At 37.8% G+C, this 19,712-nt stretch overlaps 1 protein-coding gene across 3 annotated transcripts in view; it reads right to left on the reverse strand.

Moving 5' to 3' along the window:
- GAREM1 (GRB2 associated regulator of MAPK1 subtype 1) overlaps positions 1-19,712 on the reverse strand; it is a 200,899-nt gene that overhangs the window by 160,471 nt on the left and 20,716 nt on the right. Inside the window, exon 2 of one of the 3 annotated variants that reach the window (XM_030926065.1) lies at positions 19,345-19,463. The exons of the other annotated variants lie outside the window; for them this stretch is intronic. The gene's annotated coding sequence lies outside the window, so the exon portion shown is untranslated. The remainder of the gene's footprint in view (positions 1-19,344; positions 19,464-19,712) is intronic. 3 annotated transcript variants of the gene reach the window in all.

Below are 19,712 nucleotides of genomic sequence, written 5' to 3' on the forward strand. Positions count from 1 at the left end.
AGACATCTACAAAAACCCCACAATAACATCATACTTTCTGGTGAAAGAATATATGTTTTCCCCCTAAAATCAAGAACAAGGAAAGGATACCCACTCTTACCACTCTTATTCAACACAATATTAGAAGTTCTAACCATTGCAATTAAGGACAAAAAAGAAATTAAAAACATATAGATTAGAAAGGAAAATATAAACTTGTCCCCATTTTCAGAAAACATAAATATCTACATAGAAAATCCTTTAAAATCTACTTTTTAAGTTCCTGGAACTAATGAGTAAAATTAGCAAAGCTGAAGAGTATCAAGCCAATTCACAAAAGTCAATCACATTTCTCTATCTTAGCAATAAACAATTGGAAACAAATTTTAAAATACAATACCATTTACATAGTTCAAAAAAGTATAAATCTAATAAAATATGTACAGAATCTGTATGCTGAAAATGACAAAATCTTTGAGAGAAATCAAAAGAAGATGTAAAGAAATGAAGAAATAGCATGTTCATGGATTGGATGCTCACTATAGTTAAGACATCAGTCTGTCCAAAATGGTTATAGAATTAATACAATTAAAATCTTGGCAGGATTTTTTTTTGTAGATACAGACAAACTGATTCTAATATTTATAGGGAAAGGCAAAGGAATCACAATTGTCAAAATGATTTTTAATCACAAGAATAAAATTGGAAGATTCACACTATATAAGACTGAACTATAATCAAGACTGTGTTGTACTGGTGAATGGAGAGAGACACAGATCAACACAGCAGAATAGAGAATCCAAAAATAGATCCACCCAAATACAGCCAATCAGTTTTTGATAATGAAAGCCAGCTTCTCACTGTTGAAAAAAGAAGTTCCAAATACAAAAAGGAGGACTATTAAAAAGAACCTTGTTGTGTTAGGTATCAGTTATATAGTATGAACTCCTGAGTTCCTACACAGACAGATGGATCCAGAATAAAATGTATAGGTGTGTGGACATTTGTTATTAGATATACATATATTTCCTAACTGTGAGCTTCTAGAAGCCTAGGGCTGTCACTAGTAGTAACAAGCACACCTAGTACCCGGATCTTTAAAAAAGGAGGGCTCCTTGGAGAGGTCACTGATTCCAAGCCTAGGGCAGGAGCATCTTGTAATGTGTCAGAAAGTAAGAAAATACTTTTTTTTAGAAAAGATGGAGGCACGTTGGAGGACCCAAAAACTAAAATCAGAGTTCCCTATGGCCAAAGCTAGAACAATTTGAGCAACAAGTTTAATAGGAATAATACTAGATTATAAACCAAAAGAATAAAATATCCATGACTCATACTGATATAAATTAATAATACAAATAAGGAAATAAATATGGGAGAAGATAAATCTTCCTTACAGAAGAATTCCAATTAGTAAACATAGAAGGAGAGAGGGAAACAGAAAATCACCATCAGAACGCCACTATCATACTGCTGCAAGCAAGATCCACAGGTGAATGCTAAAATGAGTGGGCAAAGGTTTAAGCAGGAACAGGATAGATACACATTTCCAAGTAACTCTCTCCAAATATTTATTAACTATAAGGACAGCAGTAGTAACTTTATAATAGAGAACTCTGGCAGAGACCACTCTAATCAATAAGGAAAGTTAACATCACCAGTAATGAGCTATATTGACATCACGTATCCCTAAACACAATGCACTGGGAAGAGCACATCATCTCATCTCTGCATGTTTTCCCTCTCAGATCCTTCCCAATAATGCACAACCTCAACACAATCAAGATAAAATATTGGACAAATCCAAACTGAATGCCATTCTACAAAATAAATACCAGAATTCTTCAAAAGTGTCAAGATCAATAAAGACAAGGAGACTGAGGGACTGTCAAAAATTTAAAAAGCCAAAGGAGACAGGACAGCTGAATGCAATGTGGGATACTAGATTGAATCTTGGGTTAAAAAAAAAAAAAAAAAACAGCAGTGAAAAAACTCATACAATCAAATGAAGTCAACAGTTTACTTAGTACTAATGAATGAATGCTAATCTTACAGTTTTGATAACTATACTACAGTATTTAGGGGAAGATGGGTTAAGGGAATATGGGAAAACTATTTTTCTAATTCCTTTAAGTCTAAAATTATTTCAAAATAAAAAGTTGAAAAAACAAGTTTTATTTTTAACATTAATTAATTGGCTGTCTGAATACTAGATCACATTTGTCTGCAGAACAACTGTACATCACTGGTAGATTTTCTAAGATATCTCACAAAAGTCTATTAAGCCAACAAGGAGGTTTTTTTAATAATGGGAGAAACCAGTATAGGTGTAACAATAAAAATAAAAAATGGTGACACAGAATAAAAATTAGGGTTTTAGAAAATGTTGTTATATGATAAAAAGTAGTAAATTAAAAGAGGAGAAAGATGTTGCTGTCGAGGTAAAATCCCACGCAATCTCTGAAGAGTTACTATGGCTAATTTCACACATAGAATCTGGGAGGGGTGACAGGCAAGTGAGAAGTATTCATGTTTGAATTCCTAGAGTGTGCCAGGCAGTTTTAAGTGGCTTTGGCGCATAATCTTAGCTAATCTTATTACCTTGTGAGAAAGGTTATTACTAGCCCTGCTTTACAAGTAAAAATATTGCACCCAAGGTCTCCTAGTTAAGCAGTAGAACTGAGTTTCAATCTCAAGTCAAAGTTTAAGGTCTCTTCTCTATATTTACTGCATCTGATGAAAACTGAGAGTAATTTTCCTCTGGTAAAGGGCACAACTTAGAGGCTAGCAGGAAGAATAAAATATATCAAAGGGGATGAGTACAAATGTATGATTAAAGATGGTATACGGTAGAACTAATTAAGTTGTTAAATGATAAAGGGAAGACAATGGTTGAAGAGGTTTTAGATGAGCACTCTCCTCACAAGAATTTCAGAGTTGGGGAAATATGAAAAGCGATGTAAGAAACGCAGCACAGAACCAACCTGTAGACCTCTGAAGGTCAAGTAAGTTAAAGGGAAACAGGCAGAACATAGAGCCATTACAGTCACACTCTTGAATTTATTTCAGCTCTAGTGTACCAGTTGTGTGTGTGTATGACTTGCAACATCTTATCCACAAGAAAAATAATTACAAGAGGACATATATTTATTTATATTCTTCTAACCTAAAAGAAACACTTCATATTAGCAGCTGTAACTTTAATTCTGGGTAAAAGGTTACAAAATTAGAAGCCAGCCCTCTGTTGCTAAATACCAACGTTCTTTCTTACACAGTTAACCTGACGAAGCAGCTCAAGTCAAATGTCATTTCTGCAAGTTTAAACAACTTCATTATTAGGAGTGTTTAAGTGTATCGCCTTATTTGTACCAACAATTTCCCTTGAATTTCATTTTAAAATTAAAGGTAGGATAACAGTTTAAGAAAAACCCATTATTCTGATTACGCATTTTCAAACCTAAATGGACAAAATCTCAAGTGTGAGAGATTTATTTATTCTGAATATGTAACTGGGAGGTACTGAAAGGACACAGATTTTGTAGATGGAGAAACAGTTTCAAATCCTAGACTCCTTTTACAAATCCTTACCTCCTTACTTATTAGCTGGGGGACCTTAATCAAGCCTTATCTTTTGAGTCAATAAATGTGCAGCCCACTTTAAAGGTCATCATGGAAATAAATGAGAAATAACTCATATAAAGCCCAATCCAGCACCTGTAGAGAGAGAGCCTTTAATACGGGTAGAGAAAAAGTAACTACATCATGTTCTTAATTTTACACCTGGATTTAGACCATTATAATGACATACAATCATTAAAATGATGAAAGTGACAAATGGGCAACTAGCAAGTATGACCAAGCAAAGCAATGTGTTATAGTGAAAATAGCACCAGACAGAGCCAGGAGACGTGGCCTTTAGCTGTTACTTCACGTGTGACTCAGCAATGACCTTGAGAGGACTACAGTAGCTCCTATGCTTGCTTTCTCCTGCTGTTCTTTTTGCCATAGGAAGGGAATGGGATGGGATCATCTCAGAGCTTCCTTCTAGCTACAGAATCCTGAGAGTTCAACATACTATTCTGTGCTGGGTGCTTGAGAAAGACAGCAGTGAGCAATGTTGTAAAAACTGCAACTGAAATTAGTTCTAAAGAAAAGGAAAAGGGAGAAGACAACCGATAGTCTGCACACTTGAGGGGTTATCGCAAGATCTTCAGTGTCTAGAATTCCATGACCATCGGAAACTGACTTTCTAGAGGGGTTAAAGGTAAAGAAGAAAATGAGCAGCAGGGACAATGAACAACAAGGATGATGATTAAATCCTGAAACAGGCAGCCAAACCGAATACCCGGAGAAAGTCAAGGCAGTTCCACCTCTGAATGTGGAGACAGATTTACCTACAGACGGCAAACCAGGGAGCTTTCAAACACAAGAAAATGGGAGGAATAAAATGACATTTCAGTGGTGGTCTATATTTTCTTCTTAAAAAATCCCACATAGACAATAGCAAATATAAGTTTTTTTTGTTTTCTTTTTTCTTTTTGAGACGGAGTCTCGCTCTATCACCCAGGCTGGAATGCAGTGGCGTGATCTCGGCTTGCTGCAAGCTCCGCCTCCTGGGTTCATGACTACAGGCGCCCGCCACCACGCCCGGCTAGTTTTTTGTATTTTTAGTAAAGACGGGGTTTCACCATGTTAGCCAGGATGGTCTCGATCTCCTGACCTTGTGATCCACCCACCTCAGCCTCCCAAAGTGCTGGGATTACAGGCGTGAGCCACCGCGCCCGGCCAGCAAATATAAGTTTTAAAGAATGTTTCCTTTTTAAATTATTTTAAATTATTTACAATTTGCTGTTACTCAGTTTCTGTGCTCCTCACATTCTTAAATTAGGCAAACTGAGCTTACCTTTAAGCAGCATTTTCATGACTCTCATGATGTTCCATCAAAAAACAGTAGAACTGATCTCGTTAAAATGGTAAACTAATGTCCAAAAGTCCAAAATAACCAAACCCCAGCACCTCTAAAGTCTAAGATAAAAAACAGCTGCTTGAACAAATTACTGCTTTCACCAAAAGTATGAGGAACTAAACATGTACCTTCCCCCAGTTCTATATTCTTTCTTTCTTACTTGGAAAGGAACGAACTTCAGCTGCCATTCCTACTCCAAGTAAAACAATAAGGCAGAGAGAAGGCCTACGATATACAACTAAATAAAAGACAAAAATAAACCGGCTTTATCTGGCAGAGCGGGTCTGTTTGCTATGATCTAAAGCTAGACTCCCATGCCAGCCACCAGCCCTGTGAATTGATGGCTTCCATCCGTGAACTTCCTTTCACAGGTCGTGTTAAGCCCTCACACTTTCCTCACCTTGGCCATCTGCCTGGCTTGCGTGGCTCCTGTGATGACAGCTAGAGCTCCTCCACATGGCCCCTTCTGCCCTAGAGGCAGATGAACCCACTGTCAAACTGACTGTTCCCCTTGGGAGGCTGTGAGCCACAGGAACTAACTGCTGCTGAGGACAGGGGTTAGTGACAATGACAGCCTTCCTTTCTTTCCAGACCTTGCAGCAAAGGCGAGTCAAGAACAAATGCATGTCAAATCCTCATCGTGATAATTACACTTAAATATGGAAGCAAGAAACTTGGGCTGATTTATAAGTTTATAATGGAACTTATCTTTTACTTCTATCTTTGGGAATTACCCAACTGCTGAATCTCAGTTTTCTTATCTATAAAATGAAATCTATAATATTACCTTCCAAGATTGCTTTCAAGATATAGGACTGCCAAGAAACATTTAAGGGAATTGTCACTGAAATAAGTAGCCCCTCAAGGTGACAAATCTGAAGGCACCATGTCTGCTAAGCAAGAGCCCTAGGAACTGGAGGAAGATGGGAAGGGATGAGAACAGAAGCAGCACAGCTTTCATTCCTATCCCCCACACATCCTCCCATGAGGAACAGTGACTCATTTCAGTAAGGACTCTGGTGGTGAGATGCAGGTGGAGGGGGTGTGTTATATACTGATCCTCAATCTCACCCTCACCCCGCTGCTGTAATTGTGAACAGGTGTCACTGCCTTTATTGCGTCAATACTATTATTTGCAAGACCTGGAGCTTAAACAGCATAATTGCAGAGGATCCTCAAGACAGACATCAAGACCGAGGCTCTGAAGGCTTGCTGGGCACTGAAATGTCGGTCAATAGAATTCTAAGGCCCACTTTCTTCACCTATCATTACAACTTCAGTTATTTAACATGAAGAATTATAGAGAAAAGAAAGAAGAGTTCTCTCTCAAAAAGAACACACATGGAAGGAAAAACCAGAATTAGGTGACAATAAGAACCTCAGTTCTATTGCCAGGCTGACATCAGATAAGCACAGAAAGGGCCCAAAGCAGGCACATTTTGTATAAGGAGAAACTTCCTGTGATTGCTTTGCTTAAGTCAATTTACTTCTGATAAGGTGATGCTCCGGGGGGTTTGTCCAGCCCTATTCAATCTCTCCTACTCAAGAGAACCTAGCAGACTGACAGCCCTGCAGGTTGGACCTCATCATGGGCCATTTCTAGACCAAAGATATTGACAAAACACCTGAAATGCTTTGGTTAGAAAGTAACAGAGTGACCGAGTAAGCCTTTTTTTTTTTTTTTTTTTTTTCTTTAAAAAGCACTTTTTAAAAAGTGGGGTTATTTCTGGTAAGAATACAAGAGGTCATTGATTGACATAGCTAAGTAAGGGCAATGTTGGGTACTGAGCCTCAGCATCCATCATTCCCAACCACGCCCTCTAAGTCTCCATCAGCCACCAACCTCCATTCTGACACACACACACTCTCTTACAAAAACGGTCACACAAACAAATGACCTTTATTTACACTCAGGGATGGTTCTAGTGAATGAAGGTGAATGAAGGTGCAAGCGCTGCCTCCCATTCCTCATCCCCCAGTCCCAAGAGTTAGCTCTAGAAATTGCATCTTTGCCTGGTCCCTTAGGACCAGCGTGGGCACTCTTGCACAGTTTCTGCACATCTGTTCCATTCTCCTCTCTCTGGTGGCTGGCCTCTTCTGTTCATACATTGTTCCCTAATTCCTGATGATTTTAGGCATTTATTTGATTGTTTATTAGCTTATTTAACACAAATAGCACTTACCAGTACATCAAGCAATGTTTTAAAGACTCCACAGATATTAACTCATTAAATCCAAAAGTCTTGATATGGAAACTATCATCCTTACTTTTTTTAGTTGAAGAAAGTGAGGCAATTAAATAACTTGCTTAAGATCACACGGCTTCTACATGACTCTAATAGGTTTTGGGAACCTCTCTATCACATGTTATTATAGCTTCAGATCCCAAGGCTATTGATATGTCCTAGTTCAAATTCTCAAGAGAGAATTAACCAGCCAGCCCTGCTTAATACTATAATTAGTATACTGTCTGTACTCTGTTACCATTACTAATAATTAACACAAGCACATTCAGAAAATGTAATAGTGAGCCTTTAGTTAAAGGTGATGAAGTGAAGAAATCTCAGCCTTTGATTTGGCTTCTTCCTTTAAGATTACAATACTAAGTTTTGATTCTACAATGAATCTCCAAAATTGGAATGTATCCTACAATCATTGCCGAGCAGGTGGCGGTTGTGATGTATCCTCATTGCCTGTGCATACCCACAGAACTTACAGAACGAGTGTCAGCAGCTTGGAAGAAAATTCTGTAGACAACAGTGGCATTCCTAAGAAATGCTGTATCAATGATGCTCTTGATGGCACAGAGGACCATATTGTGTGGAAATACATGGACATCTGCAGCTGCGTGGAAAAGCAATGCAGAACTCCTCAACTGTGAATGGAAAGAAGTCTTAGAAATACCTTCATTTATTTCACATATACATTTTTGTCTTTATGAGCCCAAGAGTAAAAATCTGTGTCTACATAAGTCTCAAAGAGTTTAACAAGTATACGATTTTAAGTGATTAAGAAGCACCATTTTATGACATCTTTTTCTTTCTTAGCTGTATATATAAAAAACAGTGCCTCTCACAAGTGATGCTTAAGATTTAATAAAAGATAGAAGTTAGCATCATACCTAACGGTTGACTCAGAGACTTAAAAGACATCAAGACTCTAGTTCCTATGTTTTTTTCGAGAGGGAAAAAGTCCGAGAAAGCCTAGAGGGACAGAAGCAAATTCTCAGATAATATACATTTAAAGATATGGAAGACAATGTATACTTTAAGAATACTTAACAATTTTTTTCTAAAATTCATTTAAGAATCTGGGTTCTATGTGGACTAGCGGCCAAAGTCCAATAACAACATCTAGCGTAAAATAGGAATAGCAACAATACTGAACTCAGCTGCAGTTGTTATGAGGACTAAATAATCCATCTAAAGAAAGAATATTGCTTGATACAGAGTAAATATTCAATATACGTGAGCTACTCCTAGTAGCCAACAATCAGGAAAACACAGCTTTTGAAAAGAAAAATTAAAGTAGCAGATAAGTAAAGCTGAAACATACTATATTCAAGTGCATGACTAAAACTCTTTCCAAGATTGTGTTCTCCATTTATTGACTGCGCACCCAGACACAAACATCTTTTAAACATACAGAAGCCTTCTCTTATATCCAGAAACAAAAGCAGCCCGACTGCTGCTTTATTTCCCCGTTTCAGTCATCAGATCCAAATCTGAAAGGGCTCCTTCTTCGGACACAAGCCAACCCACACGGCAAATCTCTCCACATAGAGGCTACCCTCCCAACCCCGCACAGAAAGAAAAGTGCTCTTAGAGTCAGCTGGAGAAACAATGTGCCAATATTTTTGCTTGCATTCCAAAATACAGCAAACTTCCTGTCCCTGATGCAACCTACCGAGTCCCTTGGAAGGTCACTGTAACAGAACTTGAAGCAATTCATAACAACCCCCAGAATACAACACTGTGCAGCTGAAAGCTACTTCCATCCATATTCAAGGCAGGTGCAAATCCCAATTTTTTTTTACAGAAAAAAAAATCCCTCTGAAGTGCTAGAAGCAGCTTTGCCAAATACTAAGCTAAATTACTGAGCTGTTACATGAAAAATATTATTGATCTATCATTTTAAAATAAAATTTATATTGAAAATCTGTTGTTCTACTTTGCACTGCTAAGTAAACTATTTTATGGCTTGAAACAATGCTCACTGCCTGTTATATCTCAACTACAACAGTATTTATCAGACATTTACCAATTTTTATAACCATAAAATGTGAAGCTCAGCTATTTGTAACAAATTATTTAACAACCTGATAAGCTAAGTATACCAAAATAATAACCAAAGAATAGAAACAAATTTATGTGAATTCAGTGCAAAAATTCCATTTCAGCTTTTTACCCGGCATGTGATATTTCAGGGTAGCAGAAGCTCTTTGAAATACAAAGTACATTTTAAGAGATCTTAACACTTTTAAATTTAAACCACGCTATTTATAAAAAGAGCAGTATCACCAAATGCTAAATTAAGCATATTAAAGGATGAAAAAATAATCTTGTTTTAATAAAAAATTTAAAAGAAGATGACTTTATAGTAAAACTTTACAGCATATTATTTGAGGAAAAGAATATATTGTGAAGTTGCCAGAACTCAACTTTAGTATGCATGTTAACTGTCAGCACTGACAGCACATGGGATGTGGCAGTTCCCAAGTCACCTGCATGTCTTAAGCTTTTGCCCTCTACTCAGTAGCTTTGTTCATTGTGCAGATAAGAGGCTGATGGGAAGAGAGATGCTTTCATTGAAAGATCCCAAACAAATGTTCTCAGAAAATGAAGATATTGTTCTAGAACAGAGACCAACTGTTCAGGTTAACAGAGCAAGAGCCTTCAGCACTACACTGACTTGTATTTGCTACTGTAAAAGAGAACATGTGTATTCTTCAACTCACAATAGCATTAGGTTAAAGAAAATTAAAATTAATAACTCTATGTCAGTAAATGGATTCCACCAAATGACCAAAAACAAGACAAAGAAGAATGAAATGGCTATTTTTCTTAAAACTTTTCATGTAATTTCATGTGGATTCAAACACTAGAAACACAGTGAAGATAAAACAGCTAAGAAACACAGATAACTCTTCATTAAAAAATAATCTATATAAAAATCAGCTCAAAATGGATCAAATACCCAAATATATGAGCTACAACCATAAAACTCTTAGAAGAAAGCCTAGCAGTAAATCTTTGTGACCTTGGATTTGGCAATGGTTTCTTATGTGTGAAATCAAAAACATATGCAACAGAACAGAAAACTAAATTAGACTTCTTTAAAATTAAAATTTTTGTGCTTCAAAAAGAAAGTGAAAAGATAACCCATATAGAAGAAAGTATTTACAAAACATTTATCTGATAAAGAATTTGTATCCAAAATACACAAGGAACCCTTGCCATTCAACAATGAAAAGTGATCCAATTAAAAACGGACAAAGAATTTGAATAACCACTTATCCAAAGAAGATACACAAATGGCAACAAGCACATGGGAAGATGTTCAACATCATTAGTCATCAGGGACACACAAATGAAAACCACAGTGAGATACCCCTTCACACTGCACTGGGATGACTGATATCAAAAAGAGAAACAGCAAGGATGTGCAGAAATTGGAACCTTACACATTGTTCTGGAAATGTAAAATGGCACAGACACTCTGGAAAACAGTTTGATAGTTCCTCAAACCATTAAACGTAGAGTTATCATATGACCCAGCAATTCCAGTCCTAGGTATGAATCCAACAGAAATGAAAACAGATGTCCACATAGTAACTTGTACACAGATGTTCACATCAGCAATATTCATAACAGCCCAAAGCGGAAACAATCCAAATGTCTATCAACTGATGAATAAGTAAACTAAATGTGGTAGATCGGTACGATGTGTTATTCCGCCATGAAAAGAAATGAAGTGTGGAAACATCCTACGACATTATGAACCTTGAAAATGTTATGTTCAGTGAAAGAAGTCAGTCACAAAAGGCCACATATTGTATGATTCCATTTACATAAAATGTCCAGTGTAGGCAAATCTACATGGACAGAAAATAAATTGGTGGTTGCCAAGCAGTAGAGAAAGGAAGGAACGAGGTGACTGCAAATGGGTGCAAGGTTTCTTTTGCTAGTGATAAAAATGTTCTGGAATTAACGAGTGGTGATGGTTGCACAACTCTGAATATACTAAAAAACTGAATTGTACACTTTAAAAGGGTAAATTTTATAGTACGTGAATTATTCTTCAATGAAACATGTTAATAAAGTGTTTTTTAAGGTAATTTACTATAAGCAAATAGCATGGGCTCAGAGTTAAGGGGCTCAAATCCTGCTCTGCTTTTGCCCCCCAGGCTTGCTAAAAGACAATGGCTCTGTGAACCTCCGTTGCCACCTATGTTAACTGCTTGGCTAGGGTGCTAGGAAAACAAGGCCTCTGGTTTCAAGGGGATGATTCTATGATCATGCCAGATATCAAAATAACAGCAGCAATTCCACTGCATATTTGGGAGTCACTAGAAATTTCACATTCTATTCTGGTTTAAGTATAGTCATCATATGAGAAATAACCATCAAGAGGGTTAATACTTCCAAAAAACAGAAAGAATCACAGTAAAACCAGCTGAACTAAGCTATCCCTGGGAATTCTAAACACCTAACAATGCCAGGTCTCACCCCAGCTCTTTCCAACCTGCCCTGATGAATTAACCTACTGCTAGCAAGTGAAAAACTCTCTATATCCCTTTTCCTAGATGGGCTGGTTCAGCAAATTCTAGATCAAATGCATATGTTCCTAAGGCACAAACATTTAAGTGGGTATGACTTTATAAAATTAATAGACATGTTTAAGAGATACAGGGAAATAAAGCAGGCCCTCTTCATCTGGCTTAATTCCTATCTCTTCTTCAAGACTCAGCATAGGCAATACTTCCTCCTTGGAGCATGTATCCTGCCTCCCTTCCCAACCATCAGTATGGCTCTGTCCATGACCTGAGATCCCAGAACGCCTGTGCCCATGGATGTGCACAGGTGAATGAGAGAGAAAACCACCACCTGGGGTACATCTCCACTTGGGTGTCCCATCAGCAACTCAAAGTCAGCACATTCAACCCCTGACCTCATCATCTTACTTTTCCCACTCCCCAAAGCAAACCTGCTCTTTGATTTCTCATTTTGGAAAGGCATCAGCATCTATACAAACTAATGAATGCAGGTGGGAAAATATACGCTCATTAGTAAAAAGGGTAAATTACAGAATTATTAAAAGATATATTGCTTTCACTCAGGATCAACCCCTGCTTCCCCCCCCCAAAAAAAGGCTGAAGAGCTATTATCTGGGCATCTTTCATGAAGATAAAAGAACTGATTTGTAAGCAGTACACCTACGATCCCTGTGTAAAATAGTTCACCAGAAATGCTTACCAGCAGTCTGCTCCTCCAATAGGGGTATATATTCTCCCCCAGAACCCCATTCACATTGTTCTTTTAAAAAGAGAAAGAAAATAAAATGAATGGTATCAATAGTCTTGTCAAAGCTATTGCTATAGTAATATTTCAAGTTCATAAATTAATGAATATAAACCAGAAGTCTTCTGACGAAACATAATCAAGCTGACTGGTTGAAGCTAAAGACTCCTAGTTTAACTAGTCAAAGTTGTATGTGTAAATGTGATTTAGTTTGTTTTGCAGGAATCTAATGCTCAGTCATCTTACTAGAGCATAATAAATTATTTCCACCTCCTAAAAAAGTTTAAAATCCCTGTAGTAAGTCATAAATATCTGATATGCATATATAATAATCCCAGAATCAAGCCATAGGGTATTAAACTAAATTCATTTTTCTGGCAAAAACATATAGGTTAAGGCAATAGCAGCATGGTAGAAATTAGTCTCACAAATTATTTCAGTAGCAGAACCATGTTATTCCAGGAAGTATCATGTTGAGGTAAAATGCATGTTGCTCATCAAGAGAAATGCTCTTAATTTTACATGATGCTCTTCCATGGGGGGTAGCACAGCCTTCAAATTAATTCAAATAACAGATGGAGACACTGAAACAATGATACACAGAGCTGTGCAGTAGAAATCTCTAATGACATAAATACAGTAGTAATTATTCCTTTCAAAACACAGGGACTGTTGATTACTAGTACACAATAAATGGCTACCAAAATAGTCTATCCATTTCTCAGACTGCAAGTTCCCCATTGTGTGTGTGTGTGTGTGTGTGTGTAACAATAGAATTGCTCACCATTAACACAATATTCAAGGTTATCTGCTGTAACAAAATTTTTGTAAACCAAAAGCACCACAGTGTTCACTTTATATTATTTCATTTAATCATCACAACAAGACAAGGAGGTAGGTATTATCTCCACTTCACCTATAAATACAATTTCCATACAATGTATTGTCCAATCCAAGACACTTCTGAGAATGAGAAAGGGCATAAGAAATGCAAACTGGACTATCCTGGCCAAACCGGGATGCTGGGATTCTCCAAAGAGGGAAACAAAATCAGAAAAGTTTCTTAATTTCCCAAGTTCACATACAGGGACAAGAGGAAATTGGAAATGAAATCTGTATCTGACTGTGGTTCAAAAGAATAACAACTTCCAAGGCAAACAAAAAACCGAAGTTGACGAATGTAGGACCAATATTTCTCTATTTCCCTATTTTGTTATAATTGTGAGTTCATCAATATGTCTTGTATGAGGCTTCCTGAGCTGATTAATATTGCTTCCATCTACACTTTTTCTCAAATCCCCTTGCAATTCCTATAATTATTCTAGGTAAATAAATGTGGGGTTAAAACTTCCAGACACTGGGATGGTAAAACTCTCTGTGAGTACAGAGTGGAAACAAAAAATCCAGCCGTGGTGAGTGTCATCAGGCACAACCTCCAAACAGTAACTGAGGAGCAGTATCTTATTAAAGGACGTTTACTGTATACATCATCCCAGCAGGCTCAACTGCCACAGGCCATCAATGGCCCTGATTGTCCTGTATCCATAGAGAGCACTAATTACATGCAACTTTGCTGCTTTTAAAACTATATACACGGTTTCTATTACAAGTGTGCACAAACAGCAGTTACAACCATTTCACAGCAACCATCACCACCTAATTTACATTCAGTAGGAAGCTGTGCGTGGGTTTCTGATAATTCATTTACATTTACTACACTATTCCTCCATGTTTTGAGCCAAATTTCTGAATAAAATATTACCAAATTTAAGACTATTTCCTGGTTGGAATTACATATATACATACATACCTTTAAGAAACTGGCTAACTTATTTATATATCAAAACATTCAACTAAATTCTCTACTTTTGAAGTTTTACTTTTGCATATTTAGAAGCTTATCGGCCGGGCGCGGTGGCTCAAGCCCGTAATCCCAGCACTTTGGGAGGCTGAGACGGGCGGATCACGAGGTCAGGAGATCGAGACCATCCTGGCTAACACGGTGAAACCCCGTCTCTACTAAAAAAATACAAAAAACTAGCCGGGCGAGGTGGCGGGCGCCTGTAGTCCCAGCTACTCGGGAGGCTGAGGCAGGAGAATGGAGTGAACCCGGGAGGCGGAGCTTGCAGTGAGTTCAGATCCGGCCACTGCACTCCAGCCTGGGCGACAGAGCAAGACTCCGTCTCAAAAAAATAAATAAATAAATAAAAAATAAAAGCTTATTACACAAAACCATTCGTCAAATAAATTTCTCAGACGTAGTCTTACGGGCAAACACTCCTTCTCCCCATATTATAAATTCCCTTGACTTTATAGAAAAGTAAGCCTTTTAAAAGAAGATACATAGTCAAATTAATATTAATGCAATATTTTTTTGTCACATCATATCAGTCTAGTGGTGAAGTCTAGAAAACTATTTTACAGGAAAATAATAAATTATGACTTGTTACCTCTCAGGATTGGTACAGATTTGGTCCTTTTTAAATCTTTCAAATTTACAGAAACAGTTGTAAGAAATGATGTAACTTCAGTACTAAAAGTACCACATTTTGAAATTTCTTGAGGGTAGCGACCTTATACTTCCCCATCCGCTTTACACATGAAATTGTTTTTATTCGCAAAACTGTTTTTATTTCTACAGACATTTCTTCACAAAATTGTTCACGAAATTGTTTTTATTTCTACAGACATTTCTTAAATAATATTAATTAAAAGATGTGTCATGGATGAACCAAGAAACTACATAATTTAGAAGTTATGTTGTTGAAATTCTTTGTTATTACTGAAGTGTTGCCTTCCTAATCCTACACCGTGTGTTATATGCAGTAATTCAGTTGGCATTGGCTAAGTATACTGTAAGAGAGCACTGGAGAACCTGGTGTAAAATGAAAATTATGTCATTTCACAAATAAATAATATGGACACAGATAATAAAGAATTGCTATAGTGTGTTTCTAAACAGATTTATTGTGGGATCTCTCTTGCCCCACTGTCAAAGAAACACCTACCATTTATCAAAGCACTATTAAGGGCTCAGGGTCTGAGTCCTTGGCTTCACGCAGGCGGAGGGTGGTCCATGCATACTTTGAAATTACGTGAAGAACTGTGTTTATAACTATATCCATTTGCAGCTTTCACGGGATCTCCAAAAGCTAAGCAAGAATCACTGCTAATGTTGTAATCAATAAAATACATAAAATTATCACCTGGTACAAATATATACTAGGGGAGGGGAGATTATCTGTTGATGTCAGAACCTAAGTGTGACCACAACCCTGATCATGTCTGTTATGCTCTTACTTGTCATTTGTGATGGCACTGGCCTGTTTCTGCTTAGTTTCCATAGCATTTGCTACTCTACTCCATAATTGTAAAATGCAGCTCCTCAGTTAAGGGAAAGGATTTGACAACAGGTATGGCTTTGTGACAGGTAAATATCAGAAGTAGAGGCTCTCTAGAAAGAAGGCTGGAGTTTCTATACATAAGACTGGCCTAAATCCACATTAGTTTTATAGAATCTATAGACATCTCTACTTTCATCTGTGTAGATGAAAAACACTGGTCTCAAAGAAAACTGGTAAGAACAGATGGCACAGGATAAGGCTTTGGTGAACTTTTTCTGTCAAGTGCCAGGTAGTAAAGACTTTAGGCCTGTGGCCTATAAAGTCTCTATCATACCTCTACTTCTGCTACTGTAGTGCAAACACAACCACAGACACGAGGTGAACAAATAGGTGTGCTGTGTTCTAATAAAACTTCACTTACTCAAACAGACAGTAGGCCAAGTTCGGCCCATGGGCCCGTCTGCCAACCCCTGGCTTAGGGTAAACTCATTGCCATTTGGTAGGGGAGAACTGAAAGCAAAATCAGATTTGTATGACCACCACATATTTCATTTTTGAGAAGCCTTCTCTATCATTTCCTACCCCCAAAGCATTGCCACCTCCTCTACTCCCACTCTGATAAAACCACTACCTATTGAATGCTAGCCAGCAAACTAAAGGTTTTAATATAAAATGATAAAATAAAAGGGCCTTTCCACTCTTAATTTCATCAGTGACTGAACTCTGCATGGGGATTCGCCCCCACAGTGAGGTGCTGTCCAGGAACCATGCAATGTCAGAACACTCTAGCTCAGGGTCTGAGTCCTTGGCTTCATGCAGGTGGAGGGTGGTCCATGAATACTTTGAAATTATGTGAAGAACTGTGTTTATACCTATGTTCATTTGTAGCTTTCATAGGATCTCCAAAAAGCTAAGCAAGAATCACTGCTAATGCTGTAATCAATAAAATATGTAAAATTATCACCTGGTACAAATGTATACTGGGGGAGGGGAGATTATCTGTTGATGTCAGAACCTAAGTAGGACCTGACCACATCCCTGATCATGTCTGTTATGCTCTTGTCATTTATGATGGCACTGGCCTGTTTCTGCTTAGTTTCCACAGCATTTGCTACTTACTCTACTCCACAATCGTAAAATGCACTGCTCCTCAGTTAAGGGAAAGGGTTTGACAGCAGGTATGAGCTTTGTGACAGGTAAATATCAGAAGCAGAGGCTCTCTAGAAAGAAGGCTGGAGTTTCTTCAAGTCTCACCCCAAGGTAAATGAAGGATATTACTATACATATGTGTTTATATATACAAATATCATATGTATGTATTTATGTACCTTTGAGGACAATTTGGGAACAAGTCTTTTACAAACCAAGAAGGAAAAATGCAAACAGTTCTTACTTTGCTGTTACATGTCACTTTCCACCCCAAGTCTTTCTTGTTGGGGAGACTGGGGTAGGAAGACAATAAACACTCAAAATGGAAAACCTTCTTCAGTGAGTAATCCCCAAGGTCCAGTTGAGTTCCCATCCTCTATTAACAATTCTGTGAGGCTCTCATGGTTCTTTTTATTTCAATTAGTGGGATCAGACCTATCCTTGATATTTCTGCCTACAGTGGTTCAACTTTCAATAAAGATGATGGACAGAAGACTCTTTCATTTTATGATAAGCAGTACGAATGGGAAAACACTACTTGTTGGTCTGAGAATTAGGAAAGGCAGGCCAGAGTTTAAAGTACAAGCTCTAGAACTGCCTCCGTTGCTGGCTTCTCGGCTTTTCAGCCATGTGACCTTGAGCAAATTATTCCTTATGTTAAAGAGCTCTTGAGAAGTAAATGAGATAATGTACGTAAAGTGTTGTACAACAGCTGGCACTATAATTAGTCCTCAATGAACGCTAACTATAATTATTATAGAGAAAGAAACACCAGTGGATTTGTTTGTTTGCGGGAACATGGAAGAGTTACTTTTAACAATTTTAAGTGCCTTTGGTAAGAAGGTAAAAGCTATAGCTTCCTTTTTAAGTTTTTAATCATTCATAGTAAAGTGTTACTAAAAAGTAGTTTAGGCTGGGCATGGTGGCTCATACCTGCAATCCCAGCACTTTGGCAGGCGGAAGCAAGTGGATTGCTTGAGCCCAGGAGTTAGACAACATGGCGAAACCCCATCTCTACAAAAAATATATATTAAAAAAAATTAGCTGGGTGTGGTGGGACCTGTAGACCCAGCTACATAAGAGGCTGAGGTGGGAGGCTGAGGTTGCAGTGAGCTGTGATTGTGCTACTGCACTCCAGTCTGGGCAACAGAGTGAGATTCTGTCTCAAAAAAACAAAGGGTTGTGGGGCAGGCGTGGTAGAAGTTTAATAAATATTCTTTCATCTCAACTGTGAAGACCAGAATTATTATTTCTTATCATTACAACTATTCTAATTCTTCAAAATTTCCTTTGCAGAGAGAATGGTGACATGCAGTAAACCAGGCTTTTTTTTTTTTTTTTTTTTTTTCATTTTCCTGTTAATACATAATCTTGAAGGGAGGAGAGTCTATTTTGGGTAATCACCAATGTCTACATAAAAAGTTTAAAAGGTGAATAATTTAGTTGGAGAGCCCTATGGAGGTTGGTCAGGCAAAGGCATAGGAACCTTTAAAAAGAATAGAGAGAAAAAGCAAGTCTCCTTATGTATGAACACTAGCCAATGGGAAAAGGTGCCATTAACTACCTCCATTTGCCAGTAATTGGAGCTACAAAAAGAGTATTATTACAGTAAGGTTAAGCTAATATCTTGCTGTCTGTGGCACAACCAGTCAGAAAATTTTTGAATATATTCTAATATTCTGAGTAGTCAGCAATCAGTATCAATCAACTTATAACTGATCTTCTGTTCCAACTATAAAGGCTATCCTTTGCAATACTTTTTCTTCCCTGCTGGATTAGAAAACTGGCTGAAATCCTACTGTAAAAATCTAAGGGTATCTTTTAAATCCCTAAATGCAAGTCAGCAATTCTGGAGTTTAAAAAAGCTAAATCCTGTTTAAGTGATTAATTCAACCCCTATGCCAACTGTTACATAAAATTATTTAAAAGTTCTAATAAGCTGCTTAAAAAAAAAAAAAAACTGTTTAGGGGTTGCGACATTTGTAACCACAAACATTAACCTTGATCTTTACCATCATCAGCACTGGCTCAATTCCCTCTTGATCAATGTGATTCACTCCATGGCTTGATTTATGACCACTACTTTGAAGTCTCCCAGTATTATTTCTCTAGCCCTGAACTCTCTCAAGATGCAAGCGCACATTTCTGACTCCTGAACTGAATTTCCCCTTCAATACCTCAACATAGCCACAAATTACCTTGCTGCTTTCCCATCCCTCCAGCCTTTAACAGTTACTGGAGTCTTAATCCCAGCATATGGAAAGATGGTACCTCGCCCTGTTGAAAGTTAGGTGTCGCCATGGGACTTGCCACTAACAATGACATGTAAGAGGGATACAAGGTGCATCGCTTCTGAGCAGAAACTTTAAGGGGCCAGGGCATGACTTACCATATTCTATCTTTCCTCAACTACTGTGGTAATCCCAGCACTTTGGGAGGCTGAGGCAGGAGAACTGCTTGAGCCCACGAGATTGAGACCAGCCTGGGCAACATAGGGAAACCTCATTTCTATTAAAAAAAAAAAATTTAAATTAGTCAGGTGTGGTGGCACACACCTATAGTCCCAGCTACTTACAGGGGCTGAGGTGGGAGAATCACTTGAGCCTGGGAGGCTGAGGCTGCAGTGAGTCATGATCGTGACACTGCACTCCAGCCTGGATGACACAGTGAGACCCTGTCTCAAACAAAAACAAGAATGAAAACAACCATGGAAGCACAAACTAAGGCTTTTAGGCCTGGGATCCTCAATGAGGATGA

This window comes from Rhinopithecus roxellana, chromosome 21 (assembly GCF_007565055.1).
Source record: "Rhinopithecus roxellana isolate Shanxi Qingling chromosome 21, ASM756505v1, whole genome shotgun sequence".
In the NCBI taxonomy this organism is placed as follows: Eukaryota; Metazoa; Chordata; class Mammalia; order Primates; family Cercopithecidae; genus Rhinopithecus; species Rhinopithecus roxellana.